General features: G+C 30.9%; 1 non-coding gene across 1 annotated transcript; it reads right to left on the reverse strand.

Annotated features, from left to right (window-relative positions):
- Positions 1–4,157: 4,157 nt before the first annotated feature.
- TRNAE-CUC lies at positions 4,158–4,230 on the reverse strand. Its single transcript has one exon. It is a non-coding gene; the product is annotated as a tRNA-Glu (tRNA).
- Positions 4,231–16,725: the final 12,495 nt, after the last annotated feature.

Consider the following 16,725-nt stretch of genomic DNA (forward strand, 5'->3'; position numbering starts at 1 on the left):
AGTTATGATGAGAAGCGTAAGAAAAGATCTGAATCGTTGATCACTTTTAATCTCATGCTCATCCATAGATTGCGTTTTAGAAAGGAATTGATCTGGTACATCTCAGTAACCGTATATAAAACAACTTTATAAAAAAAAAATTATATGAAACAATTTCACAAGATTAAACAATTTCATGAAAAAATTTCATAAGATTAAACAATGAAATCGACAGATGCAAATGATTTGCACGATTTATACAAATTAGATGGTTTACATTTGATCGGTCTTCTCTATATATATAATAAAGTATAGCCGTCGGAGCATGATCATACCAAACAAGTGGCATATTTAATAGTATTTACAAGATATACATAAAAAGTTAAAAATAGTTTTTCATCTACTTTCACTGTCTTTTTAACGCCTATTTTTTTTTATTGTGACGACACAACTTATTGTTGTCTACCACTTTTGACTCAACCCATTTAAAACTTGCTTTTTTTAAAATATATATTTTTATTTTTTTTTATTTTTTAAAGTTACGTATAAACTCTTAAATAAATCTTTTTAAATTATAGACGATTAAAGTCATGTATATTAACTTATAAGTTAACTTATTTTTTGAACTTATTAAATAAGCCAGTTTGGATACACCAGTTGCAATTCTTCGATTGATCTCAAGGCCAAATCACTGATATGTTTTATGGCTTCCATTGTGTAGCTTTTGACGAATGGATGAAATGACACAAATTTATTGAGTTTACACCTTCATTTGGATGATTTAGATCGGGCTCTAATCATGATTTCTTGATACCGATTTACGCTCCAATTTGGATTTTGATTTATGTAAGATTTTCGATCTTGATTTAGGTAGTGGATGATGATGGTCAGGTGGCGGGTGGTGGTGAATGTTCTTGGGTTGAAGGAGGAGCGAGGAGAAAGAAGAAGTGTCAAATGACGGATTTGCCCATCACGTGAGAGATACATGACAAGGTAAAAGGAGCCTAGAATAAGGGCGGTTAACAGAGCGGACTCGTTTGGACTCCGAAACAAGAAAAATGGACCACCAAAAAATCAGAAAACATGAATAAACGAAGGACCAAAAATGTAATTCACTATTCGAATAATTACAAACATGGTATGTATAAATGTTGTAAATGTCGTATGATATTCATTAATAAAAGGTATGGCCTGTGGGGCCCACTACTACACTTTATTTTATTTTATTGGCCACATAACTTTTCCTCTTATATATCTCTTTAAATGTCAAAAGTAACGGTTTTTAACCAACTTATTTAAAGACCGATAGATGTTCGTTATAATTGTTCTAATCAAGGTTTTAAATGACACTGAACTTTTACAGTGTTTTTGCTGTGAAGTATCTGTGTTTTTTGTACATTCACAATGTTTTGATGTGAAGTTTCAGTATGAATTTGTGGTTTCGCGGGTCTCACGAAATAGTCTGGTCTCAGGTGAACCCAACCCTATATACATGTCTGCATGTGTAGTTCCTTTCTTTTGTTAACCAAACAATTAGTGATACCTTTGTGAAGTAATCTCATTCGTCCAAAATGTTCATCAACGATTTAGAATTGTTTAATGTCATGTAAGCATCCAAGTCATATTAAACATGCGTTCTCAATGGTCTTCATAAGTGAACAGGGGTAAAAAGGTAAATGGTAAGATCATGGGAATATGAAATATAATCTACCCCTGATATCCCGGTAAGTAAGTGATAATGTTGAATTTACCAATAATTACATATCCGGATAAACGTTTGGTAAACAGTCCTAACTATTAACGTGACAACGAAATCAAACCTTATTATATTATTTAATAAGATAAAAGTCATAAAACTGATATTATTTTCAATTTAACAAAATATAAAATAAAAGTTATCATCTGATTATATTATTTGGTACTTTTAGAAAATAATAAATTTAATATATGTTGATAAATGATATAAAAATAATTATTAAAAAAAAAAGTTGGCATAAAAGGAGACATGTAGGGTGGGAAGATGGCTTGGACGATTGTATATTTGAGTAGGATTTCCACCTTAAATCAGTTTTTATTTTCCTCTTTTCTTTTTAATTATCTTTATATTAACAAATATTAAATGATTGTTAGACAGTTGCTGAATGGTTTAGTGTAAAATGATTAAGAGGCTTTTATGATGTAGTGCAAAATGAAATATAATTGTTTGGTAACTGTTTCGGAATGAAATTGGGGAGGTGAATGGTTAAGGGAGGCCCAAGATACAACATTATTCAGAGGGTTTTAGAACTATTAGGAGACAAATTTTTTTTATCAAACAAGATTCACCTATGAACAATTTAGAGACTGTCTATTAATGAAACTATTAAGAGGTAAACAAACAACCCCCAAGTAGCATTACTTTTCTTATATTTGTTTATTTTTAGCTAAGCTTTTATATTTTGTTGAATTAAGATAAAATATAACAAATAAATATTAAAGAAGGTAAGACTTGTATGATCGAAAAACATTTAGGTAAAAATTGATTATCGACAACTTCAATCAGTTTCACATGGAACATGTCCTTGAGAAGATCAATGTGAATTGGCATTTTTGTGACTCACTTAGGGGCTGTTTACCCAAATACTTACCCAGTAAGCGTTTACCGGTAGGATTCAACACTATGATCTATTTTACCAGATAAGATTATAGTATATTAAAACGGTATCGTATGCAACAATTTACCCGATAAACGCTTACCCAGGTAAGAGTCATCGTCATCACTTACCGGGTAAGACTCTCTATCCTTATCATTGCTTTTATCGGGTAAGATTTTTCAGCCCTTGCCATGTGCATCAAGTGAGAAAAGTTACCCAATCAACACTTACTGGGTAAGTGTTTAGTAAACGACCCCTTTAATGACTGAGACTGGTGGGAGGGATCGAGATCGAACACATGACCTGTCTTGTATTTTAGTAAAGTTGTCCTGTTCTTTTGCTAACTGAGCTACACGTTAGAAGCTATACGATGAAAAATATTCAATTTAATTATGTTTTCTATTTTATATGTTACTGATAAATGTTGTTTTTAAGAACATTTAGGAGCTGTATGGATTTGTGGTGTGGAAATACTTATCATGACATATTTGTAATAAATAAATAGATGATTAATATAATAAAATAATTAAAGTAATAAAACAATAACGTATTAAGAAAGTTTCATTATAAATAACTTTTACTCTTTGTTCAGTTCGATTATTGTTTATTAAAATTGAATTTATTAAACATTGTTTTGCATCACATCCATTTAGGTTTCGTTTTTTTAGTAGTTTAAAGGTTGTTTGTGTACCTTTTAATAGTTTCATTAAGAGACAACCTCTGAATCGTTAAGAGGTGAATCTTGTTTGTCAGAAAAAAAACTCTGTCTCTTAATGGTTCTAAAACCCTCTGAATGATTTTGTATCATGGATCTCCCTTAACTATTAAGAGCCATAATTTCATTGTACACAATTACCAAACAATTATATTTCATTTTGCATTATATCATGAGAGCCTCTTAATCATTTTGCATTATATCATGAGAGCTTCTTAATCATTTTGACCATTTAATCATTTTACACCAAACCATTCAGCAATTGCCAAACAGCCCCTTAGTCATCTTAATGAGACTCACAACTTATTCGAGCAGTTAAATCTGATTATTTAGTAGAGTCATTTTGATAAATGATCTTAAATAGTTTTTAATTAAATTTATAACCTTATGTCCTATATAAGGAAATGGGTTTGTACTCATGAATAAGTCATCAATTTAATTAAAATCTCATTAACGGTTATATTACTAAAAATCTTGTGTTTGATAGTGGTTTAATGATATAGAAAGTGAATTATTCAGTAACCTTGTAGAGGAGGCTTATGCAAAAACCAAGTTTTTTTCTTTAATTTGCCTCTATTATTTTAAAAAACACGCTTATTCTATTATAAAAAGACTCTTTCAAGACAAAAACATTCTCAATTTTTACAAACAAATTAATTCACAAAGACGACTTTATCTATATAAAATTTAATAAAAACTAACTAAATAGTCCCTTAAACTTGGTAATAAAAAACCGGTAAAATTCATAGTGAAGGGGTTTAAATGAAAGTTGTTGACAACTTGAAGGACTAAACTGGCAATATTGCATAATTTAAAAAAAGTTTAAAAAATTCCGTTGCCGGGACTTGAACCCGGGTCTTTCGGGTGAGAGCCGAATATCCTGACCAACTAGACTACAACGGATTGTGTGCTGATTAATTTGAATACTCTATAAATGTGAAAGACCAACAAAAACGGGTTGAACCAATTTGTTTAACCCGCCACTCTTTTTTTTATTCTTTTGAAGAATTGTTTTTAATTGAAACTAAAATAATATTCGCGCAATGCAGCGAGATACATCTTGATTTAATATTTCATTTTATTATTTATCTCAGTCGACGTTATAATATGGTTTTACGTGATTTTGGAAAAAATATGATTTTTTATTTTTAAATAAAATATAAATTTGAATATATTATAAAAATTTGACAAAAATATATTGATATTAGTATCAAATTAACTATTTAAAATTCCTTATTTTTTTGTGTAACTTTTTAATTCACTTTTTTTAATTATAATTTAATTTAGGTTCAATATCGAAGTAATTTTTATTTAGTTTAATAATATAATTTTTTTTTATAAAAATGATAATTAATTATTTTGTTAGAACTCGATAATGATCCTAATTATATTTTAGATTTTTTATAGATGTTTATCCTCTATTTGATTATGTTTATTCGTAGTTAGTTACACGAATTCAAATATGGAGCTTTAATAAGTTGTACTTATGCATGTTTTACTTGTAATCTTGAATTTTAAGTAATATGCATCAATATACAGTACTTTATGTATAAAAAATGATTTTTAAGAGTTTTTGTCAAATGCCTTATAATATAGTATATTGAAATAATAATCAATTTTTCTCACAAAAATAAATCGCTTGACTATACTTCAGTGATGGACCCACACGAGTGCATACGATAATATGAACCATCATTTTGTTACACCGTCATAGTTTAAAAATATTTAGGGTTGTAAAAAGTATCATGATATTATTTTGTTGTATGTAACCGTATATATTTTGAAACTACAAATGAAATACAAGTTTTTTTTGGTAGATTTGGTTAACATGGTTTTTCTCCCGTTCCATGTGTAGGTTCAAATCATATTTTTGTCATTTTCTTAGTTTTTACCTTTTAATTTCAGATTTATTATATTCTTGAAAAAAAATTACGATAAAAAATTCAAACATATAACCTTACATATGCTATACGTTGTGTTTAAAGTTAAAAGTTTTTAATTTTATTATTGTTATCATTTAAAAATAAGATGTAAATAAAATTGTTTAAAAATTATTTTTTCATTTTACCTCCGACGGAATTCGAAGGAATTGGAATGATCAATTCCATGACCAAATTCAGTTTAGGTGTTTGGTTTACCTATAGAATGAAATTGAATTCCGCACATTCCACCATTTGTGAATTTGGTCATTCCATCACAATTGAAAATGAATTCAATTTCATTCCATCTCATTTTCTCATAAAGACAAGATTATACTCATCTTACATACTTAATCTGAACCACCACCATCGCATAGCCTTACCGATTTGAACCGTCGTCGACCCTCGATCTAAACCACCGGACCACAACCGATAAGAACCACCATGACACTGTCGTCATTGTCACAACTATCACCCCCACACGTGACCACCCACAACCATTCCGCCTAATGCCCCCACCTGTCCGCCCGATCATCATGCCACTATTGTTATCGTCACAACTACCACTCAACCTCACCTTGCCGATTACCATACCACAACTGTCATTGTTACAGCTACCACCATCCCCCCCCAACATACCGAATAACATGCCATTATTGTCGGTCGTTACACCACCGACTACCATGTCATGACTCTCGTCGTCACAACAACCACTCCCATCCATGTGACGATGACAAATTATTACTTTTAGAATAAACGAAAACTTACTTTTAAAGCTTCATTTAAAATAGATGTATTAGAGCATCCCCAATGGAGATTCTTATAATAACCTATTATTTTACTTTTCCTACCAAATAATTTCTAACTCATCAAAATTATTAACACATATAAAACTCCACAATGGTAGTTTTTATAAAAACTCATTTTGTGGGTCCCATATATAATATACGTTAAATAAATATATACATATTAATTATTATATTGAATATAAAAGCCAAGAAAATATATAAAAACTAGCAAATTGTCACTTCACACCAACTTCAAGTAAGAATCAAGATTCTTGTATAAGAACTCAAAAGAAAGTAAGATTCTTATAAAAGCTCTCTACAATGTTGGTTATTGTAAGAAGTTACAGTTATTGCTTATATGAACTTTGCATTAGAGCTGCTCTTATGTCTTTGATATAACTAAGAGAATATACTGTGTTTTTAATATATTTATGAGAACTATAACTTCGTAAACAAAATAATAATTATATTATATATTACTTTTATAAAAAATATCATTTTTTGAAAATGAAAATATTAAACTTTTTTTGTTTGAAATGTCTTAACATAAATATTAAAATAAAACTTCTAAAATATGGTTTTCAAAATAAGTATCGAAGTAAAATACAATTAGTTCTGATACGATTTGTCCAAAAACTGAAAACACCTGTAATTTTAGCCGGGCTTTCTTGAGGTATTCGAATGTCGTCGGGTACTATTAACTTCCCCACCATTCTCGTAACAGTGAGAGTATCAAAATACAGTTATATAAGCGTACTTTACAATTTTTTCATTTTTTCTTCTGGTTGTTATCTATATAAACAAATATATATAACATAAAACACAAGTTGATCCATTTTCGTATAAATATTTTAATAGTTTTATGTTACAAACACATAAAAAATGTTCATATTGTGAAACAAATATATGTTAAGCAATACACAGAACCCAATATATAGATGTAAAAAAATCATGTAAAATAACACTTGTTTCATCGATTCGTAAAATTATCATAATTTTATCGATTATCCAAAGAATGTCCATTTATAGTTTTATATCTACATCATATATAATTTATATATATATATATATATATATATATATATATATATTCGAACATTAAAATTTCAAAAATTAAACAAAATAAAAGCTTATTTGAAATTTCAAACAAGATTAAAATAATAAAATACAACATTATGTAGTGCTTTCTTAAAAATAATAATAATTAATTAAATATTCGTGTTATTAATATTCACAAATGAATAAAATCGAGTTACATTCAAGTATCACATCTAAACAAACGGTGGAATCGAAGTGCAGTCTAAATAAGAGAAAACCAAGCTTGGCTTTTTGTGCTTCAATGGCGGAGAATGCAAAGAAACAAGAAGATGGACGAAACTGCTCCGAAACGAATTATAAACGTTAAGTTCAAAATACATTCATACGAGTATTAAAAAATTAAATATATGCTCAGTCAAGATTTGGCATCTGGAGTTCATATGTTTAATCGACTTTTGCATTATAAATACATGCACGATCAAGATATATCTATAGCTAGCAATCGAATCCAAAATGGCAAAAAACACCAAAGTTTCTAGCTTTATTTTTGTTTTTCTCTTCATTTTCTTCCTCGTTCATACAGGTAAGAAAATCTGCTTTATAACAGAACAGTATGTTGCAAGATTGCTCAAAACATGTTATTAGTTTTTTGTATCCATAATCTTTAAAAACTTAGTGGCAATATTTGATATTAGATTTCAAATGGTTTGATATTGATATGTTGGTGAAAGTAATTGCAGATATGGTGTTGGGTGCGAAGGGAATAGGGAATGTATGTGAACGGAGAAGCAAGACATGGTCGGGATATTGTGGGGACTCGAAGCATTGTGATCAGCAGTGTCGAGAATGGGAGGGGGCTAAACACGGAGCTTGTCATCGTGACGGATTGGGGAGGGCGTGCTTTTGCTACTTCAATTGTTGAATGTTACAAGATTGGTTAACACACAAAAAAAGTTCATAATATGTTTGGTATTTATTTGTATTGTTCAGGTGACCAGAAGTGATTTTTGATTGTTCAATAAAAATGTGTATGACAAGTTTGGGTATTGTGACTGTAATGAATAAATCAGTGTTTTCTTATACCATTGTCGTTTTCACTTATTGTTGTTTGGTTTGTTAAGTACGTGCATGATTTCATGGAAAAATGTAACATTTAGTAATGTTATTTTTTTAGAAATTAATTAAAATAGTCATATTTCAGATGTTAGCTTCCAAAATCATCAAAATGGCCCTAGGTCTGTAAGTGGCAGATCTGGACCTACAAAAAGGTTAAAGTGTACAAAAAAAAAGAAATTTGTAAACCAAGTTCGTAAATACAGGGACCAAAATTGTAAATTAGTCTTAACAGCTCTGCAATTAAGTAGTGTTTGGTACGCAGACTGGATGAGATAGAACAGGATGGGACGAGACGGGACAGGACTAAATGTCTGTCATATGTTTGGTACAACTAAGACAGGACAGGACAAAACTATTAAAATGACCATATTACCCCTAAATGTTGTTCAATGTTATTTTTATCATATAATGGTTGTAAAATAACTACAAATCAACCAAAATATATTTTAATTACATAGTTTTTGTAATTAAGTTTAATACATTCAATATATATCCAAAAAAATGACAAAAAGGTGTTGACGACCCAACCCGACAATCGCACTTAAATATTACTCATTTTGACATGTTATTCAACCCACCTTTCACTTTCCTCATTTGCAACCATGGTTTATTCTTTTAGATTGTACTTGCAATTAATTCCTTTTTTTCCTCTCCCAAACTTATTAGATAAATTGAAACTTCATGTTGCTCTTCCAAGAATTGGATGACTACAGAATCCCATTGAAAGATATAAAAGAGGCCACTAATAACTTCATATACAATTTAACCAAAAAATATTGAGCATTAAAATTTCAAAAATTAAACAAAATAAAGGCTTATTTGAAATTTCAAACAAGATAATAATAATAAAAATATTACAAATTGTAGTGCTTTTTGAAAAATAATATTAATTAATTAAATATTCGTGTAATTAAAATTCACATGTGAATAAAAGCGAGTTACATTCAAGTATCACATCTAAACAAATGGTGGAATCGAAGCGCAGTCTAAATAAGAGAAGACGAAGCTTGGCTTTTTGTGCTTCAATGGCGGAGAATGCAAAGAAACAATAAGATGGACGAAAATGCTCGGAAACGAACCGCACCGACAAGGTTCAAATTGCATTCATATGAGTATTAAAAAATTGCATTTGCTTTTCCATGATAAATATACGCTTAGTCAAGATTTGGCATTTGGCGTTCGTATATTTAATCGACTTTTGCACTATAAATAATGCACGATCAAGAGAACAATAACAATCAAATCCAAAATGGCAAAGAACACCAAAGTTTCTGCCTTTCTCTTTGTTTTTCTCTTTGTTTTCTTCCTAGTTGTTCATTCAGGTAAACGAATCGCTTTCTGATGGAACAGTATTTCGCAAGATTGCTCAAAACACGTCGCTATTAGTTTTATGTACCCATAATCTGTAAAACTTAGTGACGGCATTTGCTATTAGATTTAAATGCTTTGATACTGATATGTTGTTGAAAGTAATTGCAGATATGGTGGTGGGTATGAAGGGGATAGAGAAGGTATGCAGAAGGAGAAGCAAGACATGGTCGGGGTATTGTGGGGACTCGAAGCACTGTGATCAGCAGTGTCGAGAATGGGAGGGGGCTGAACACGGAGCTTGTCATCATGAAGGATTGGGGAGGGCGTGCTTTTGCTACTTCAATTGTTAAATGTTACAAGATCAGTCAATGAGCAAAAAGAAATCATAACAGGTTTGGTATTTATTTGTATTGTCAAGACATTTATAACTGATTTTTGATTGTTCAATAAAAAAATGTGTGTGACGAGTTTGGTCACTGTGGTTGTAATGAATAAACCAGTGTTTTCTTATATTGTTGTTTTCCGCTTATTGTTTTTTGTTCCGTTTGGTATGCATGTGATTACATGTAAACATACCCATACAAATCTATGGAAACTGTATCGAAAGTATATTTCTACCAAATCTAAAAGAGAAAGCCAAGCTCTGGCTTTTTGTGTTTTTAATAACGGAAAATGCTAAGAACTTTGCAGTGGACATAAAGAACAAGATGATGCACAAAGTTGTTTGAAAACATATCATTGTGGCTCGAAACGACAGGTCCATAATACATTGAGTTTGACTTCATCCATTAACAAATCTGCATTATCAAACATCTATCTTGATGGTATTTCAGTATAATTATAAATATGCTTTATCTGTTTTTGGCATATAAGTTCATTGGCTTAATTCTTTATTCAACTTTTGCATTATAAATAGGGAAAATTGCACCAAAATGGAACCAACTTTCACCTGATTCCTATTTTGGGAAAGCAACTTTCAAAATCGTCATTTTGGGGAACCAACTTGCACCTGATTCCTATTTTGGGGAACCAACTTTCAAAATCGTCATTTTGGGGAACCAACTTGCACCTGATTCCTATTTTGGGGAACCAACTTGCATAATAATTATAAAAAAATAACTAAAATTCGTTTTTTTTCAAAAATTAATGCAATAAAATATATTTTTCATTTCAAATCTCTTTTTTCCTAAATTCATATATCAAATTGAAATTTTTTTCAAAAAAAGTCCAAATTACCACAATAAAAATCGATTAAATAGAAAAAAAAAATATTGATGCAATAGAAAATTAATATTAAATATCAAATTCAAGATTTTTATATCTAACCAAAGGTTTGATAGAGACCCTTAAATTACCTGTTACATGTTCAACAGATCAACCAGACCCTTAAATAAACAAAAAGTTTGGTAGATACCCCTAAATGACAATTTTGAAAGTTGGTTCCCCAAAATAGGAATCAGGTGAAAGTTGGTTCCATTTTGATGCAATTTTCCTTTATAAATATACACTCCAACATAATCTCCAAACCAATCAAGTATAAATAGGGGGAAAATTCAAATTTCATGCCTTCCTTTTTTGTTTTCTTAACACCCCAATTTTTGGACCAAGAAGTAATGGGAGTGGAACCAAGACTCATTTTATGTAGGAGCTTACTTTAACTACTTATTTAGCTGCTTTAACTCAAAACCAACACCAACTGACTTTAAAACCAACCCAAACAAAACAAGGTTATGATATAAATAGTAGATTGACTTTCATTAACATTTGAGCTCAAAAGAGTGAAAGCAAAAGCACAAGCGAGTGGAGGAAATCAATCGAAGGACCTAAAGCAGATATAGCAAACAAATGTTGGGAGGGGAGGAGATCGGTGCACTGACGTTTTACTAATAGACACAACCATCTTCACTTAAGGGAGATTTGAGTAGCGATGACTTAGAGAAAAGGGTGATGATTGTTGCTAATGAGAGCGATAAGGGAATGGGATGTGTCGTCAGTGATCGTTGAAAGAGAGAGAGAGAGAGACTCGATATATATATATATATATATAACTAAATAAATTTATTATTAAAAGAGGAAAAGACAAAACAAAATTAATATTGAAGTGTAGGAAAAGGATATGGATGCAATGAAATCCATAATTAATAGAGTATAAGGACTCAAATTGTAATTTTTGACAAAAGTACCAAATCCATAATTCACTCTTAATTTTATTTTAAATGGGCCAAGTGAAAGACATATCGGGCTAAACAGAAACCCAAATTAGTTTGATTACAAATATGAAATTAACCGAATCCGTATGGTTTGAATGATTGTTTTTGAGAGATTTAGATTTGTATTTAAATAGATTTGAAATCAGTGGAGTGTTGGTTTGTAAGATTTGGAATGGAATTGGATTCTGTTATTTTAAACAACATGATGTTGTTTGATAAGGCACTTATATGAGGCCTACAACTTATGTTTAATAATATATGTGGAGTTGAAACAAAATGTGGATGGGGTTGTTATAGCCGATGTATATAGATGCACAACTTGTTTTTTATGCACCTTTTGTGGATGTCAATTTGTGTGCGTAAATGGGGTGAATATGGTAAGGACAAAGAATCTTATCCAGTAAGAGTGAGACAATGACCAACAGTCTTACCCACGGTTAGCACTTACCGCGTAGATTATTACATATAATGTCGTTTTGATGAATCAAAATCTTGCCTGATAAGTAAGTGATAGTGTTAAATTTTACGAGTAAACGCTTAGCGGATAAGTGTTTGGTAAACGACCCCTCACTCTTTCCGATTGCTTGTTGGGAGGTATAGCATAATCACCAACTTCAAGGTATATTGTATGGGGTTCGTTTGAAATTGATTGGGTCAAAGGCTACTTGTTGAATACTTGATTCTCATTAGTTATAATCCGTATGTTGGACATTGTATGTGAGATCCACATCAGGTGGAAATGTGAACAAATGTTGTCTTATAAGTGACCAAATACCTCCTCTAGCATACACGGTTTTATTTTAAAACCGTGAGTTCATATGTCGACGAAACGGACAATATTTGGTACGGTTGACCCGAGATATTACAAATGGTATAAGAGTCGAAAACCGGACTGGTGTGCCAACGAGGACGCTCGGCTCCCAAGTCAACCATGGATTTTTGTGAATTATGAACAAAGTGTTTCTTGTTTAGTTTTTTGTGTTGCATTTGCGTTCGCTTGTAATTCCGTTTATACTACAAGTCATTTTTAAATGTCGTAGATCTTTGTAACAAATACGACTTTCATATCTGGTCAATGATGGTTGATATCAAATCGTATCAGTATTGATAACACATCTAAGCTTGTGAAATCGCTTCTTTCGGAGACGAAAAAGGTTTTTCTGAGAACCAACTTGCCTTCAGTGGGACCCATCGGTGGCATCCATAACAGAAGAGCTTTTTCAAAAAGTGGGACCCATTGGTGGCAGATCAAGAAACATAGGTGACTGGGCGATCTAAGAGTATAAGAAAATCCAAAACTGAAAACTCATCCGAACCACAACAGTTTCGGGTTATTCAGTTTGCGAGGTTTACGGTTCGGTTAACCCAATAAAAAAAAAGTTTATCTTTTGATTTTTTTTTTCCCATATCGATGAACCGAATAGGAAATATATAATAAAAAGTAAAAGAACAAGAAATTGAAATACATTTAGTAAAACCATTATCATTAATTATAGAATAATTGCAAGAACTAACGTGTAGTCGGTGGCAAAAAAACTATCCGCCATCGAAGGCCTGGCTTAAGACATCGACCTGCGTCTTGCAGCTGCCAACCCTCAAAGTAGGAGTTCGGGATCTTGTCATGAGCATGCTCTAGAGAAGGCTTTTTCCGAACACAACGTGTTTTACCCGGAAGGATCAAACCATGGGAACGAATCTACACGGCTCTCTCTCATTTACCTTATCCAGTAATATTCTTGACCATCAAAATGGGTTGTTGATATGCATCTTTTACCCAAAAGGTGTTTATCAGGTACGAGTCTTCTTTATTGATTCTTGATCCCAGTTTTGTCTCTCACGAGGTAAGATTCTCAGTCTTTGTCATGCTCAACTACATGGTAAATTTACCAGGTAAATGTTAGATAAACGACTCCATGAAACTAAAATTGATGGGGAGAATTGGAGGTATATGGTTGGATGGTAGATGCCACTGGGAAAATGGCAACTAGTTTAGGTATCTGTAGACTTTGATTCCATGTTAGAAATGGGAGCTTTTTGTTTGAAATGGTTGTTGCTTCCTTCCTGGTGTTTCAATGTGGGATGTTTTGAACCACTTTTGGAAGTTGGTGGTTGTATTTACTTGGCTAATAATTGGACATGGTACCGTTGTCGGGATATCGGGGATCCTAATTCCGATCCATATCTCCATCCTTGTCGAGGAATAAGTTTTCGTCCCCGTCCCCCTTGCCATAAGGCGACGGGGATCTTCATCGGAATCTGGGATTTTTTTTTTCCTAGGTTCGCATTGTGAATTGAGCAAATGTGAACAAACAAAATTGTGAAAAAAAAATATGTTAATCAATATTCTAAATCCTGGTATTAGATAGAAAAAAAATCATATGAAATAACACATGATACAGAAATCTCATGTTTATCATAATTTAATTAGTTCTCAAAAGAAAGGTTTCATATATATATATATATATAGAGAGAGAGAGAGAGAGAGAGGAGCGATCAAATAAAAACCACTCAATTTGWATAAACCGTGAAAACCTCATTCAACCAGTCATAATTTTTCATTTTGTTAATTTTTTTGTAATTATGAGAGGTTGATTAACCATTTTTATTGTGGAGGGTGTTAATCATGGATATTATCATCTTCATTATTTTAATTTTAGAGAAATACATGAAAATTTTCATTAAATATTATATGAAACAATTTCATAACCATATATGAAACAAATTCATCAAAAAAAGTATTATATGAAACAATTTCACAAGATGAAAAAATTTCATAAGATTAAAGAATGAAATTGACGTATGAGGGTGGTTTGTACGGTTTGTACAAATGAGGGTGGTTTTCATTTGATCGTTCTTCTCTCTCTCTCTCTATATATATATACATATATATATATATATACCCATTCAAAGAGAGAATTGATTAGTTTGTGGTAAGCGTGAGATTCAATATGAACCACTCCTTTGAGATATTTCAGGATATTTCTTAAATAAGCTAAAAGGGTAATATAGTAATTTTATTTTTGACAAGTAATCAAAATATTTAATTAATTTTTTTAGAATGAAATATTTATTTAAAATTAGTTACCTAGTATATCAATTATCTAATATACATCATATTTTAAAGACGTTCTATGATTCAAAGTGTATCATAATGACAATGTTCACAATGTTTCACGTGTATCACAATCTATTTTCTTTGTTTTATGAAACATATCATAGTGTGCAATTTGCTATTTTCATTGCTTTAGAAATGGTATCACATTGTGCATCTTGTATGTATATTTGAGTATCACGGTGAATATTGTTTGTAGATATCACATTGTTTATCTTGTGTTTATATAAGGTTCATCGGAATAAGGTTCAGTGAATAAAATCCTTAAAATGCTTTTAATTAATATTTTTAGTTAAAATTAACAAAATTATTAATTTCCCAATTTAACCTTTAAGTTCTGGGGGATATAATGGAAGATTTAATATACCCCAGGTTCAAATCTAGATATCGTGAAAACCGTTGTGGCTATGGAGGTTTACCCATAATAACTTCAAGCCATTCGTGGTCACCCAGAAGATTAGTCGGTGCACTTAAGTTGTCCCGAAAACTCATGGTTACAAAAAAAAAAGTCAAAATCTTAATTAAAAAAATTGCATTCAGCTCTAACAACTACTCTATTTTTAACAATTTTGATATTAACTATATTAATAAAATATTTAATACATTTAATAAAATATTATTTTTCTCCGCTACACATTTTGTTTCAATATTTTTTATCGGTAAGAAATAATTAAAATATTATTATCTTTCTATCCTACAAAGGTTTACAGATTTTTCTCCAAATTTGAAAATTTTCATATTATCTGTCTTCTTTTCTCTATTTTAATATAGAGTCTTTGAGTTAAAAATGATTTTTTTCTTCATTCAAATTGGTTTTCTAACCATTTTTCTCCATAATTGACCCAAATGTCACTACTTCAGCAATATAAATTATGAAACTTGCTTAAGGCCGAAATAAAATTCAGATTCCACACAGATATGCAATTCTGACAGCCTAGTCCGTAATGGATACGGCCAAATCTGCAATTGCAACGGTAAAATGGTTGAATTTGACATTTTTTATCTTTTAGCTAGGTCTGCAATATTATGGACCTGGATATTGCAGATACAATGACATTTAGGTCAAAACATGAGAAAAATAATTAGAAAACCTATTTAAATGCAGAAAATGATCATTTAAGCTAAATTCTCTTCAATACACCACTTAACATAAACGTTTGGAGAAAAAATATTCTAAAATCTTCAATTTTTTCTATTTAATCTTAGGGGTTTTATGGTAGTTGATGAATGATTAAATAGTCAGAATGATTAAGAAGCTCTCATGATACAATGCAAATGAAATATAATTGTTTGATAATTGCTTGCAATGAAATTAGGACGCTGAATGGTTAAGAGATGCTCATGATTTAAAATTATTCAGAAGGTTTTGGTACTATTAAGAGACAGACTTTTTTTGTCAAACAAGATTCATCTCTTAACGATTAAAATATTGTCTCTTACTAAAACTACTAAGAGATAAACAAACAACTTTTATGATCGGAAATGCTATTAAATTTTAACAAATATGAAGTTAGAAAATTTGAAATTAATGGGACACGTGTACGGTGACTAATGGTAGGCTGCGGACTCGAGGCCTATGTATTTTCAATACTGGAGAGGTGATCTCAGTGCCACGTGTACAACAACCAATTATTGAATAACTACAAAATATGAGGGGGGAAAATGGTAATTCTCACATGGAAAAGTACAATAAAAATCAATGGACTTTCTTGTTTAGAATGATTAAGTTTTTGGACTTTTTTTTGGAACAAATAAGTCCTTGGACATTCCAAAACATGTTAAATAAGTCATTGGACAATYTTTTGGAACAAATAAGTCATTGGACATTCCAAAATATGTTAAATAAGTCATTGGACAATTTTTGGAACAAATAAGTCCTTGGACATTCCAAAAAATGTTAAATA

Source organism: Cynara cardunculus (assembly GCF_001531365.2).
Source record: "Cynara cardunculus var. scolymus isolate 2C chromosome LG 17, CcrdV1, whole genome shotgun sequence".
Lineage (NCBI taxonomy): Eukaryota > Viridiplantae > Streptophyta > Magnoliopsida > Asterales > Asteraceae > Cynara > Cynara cardunculus.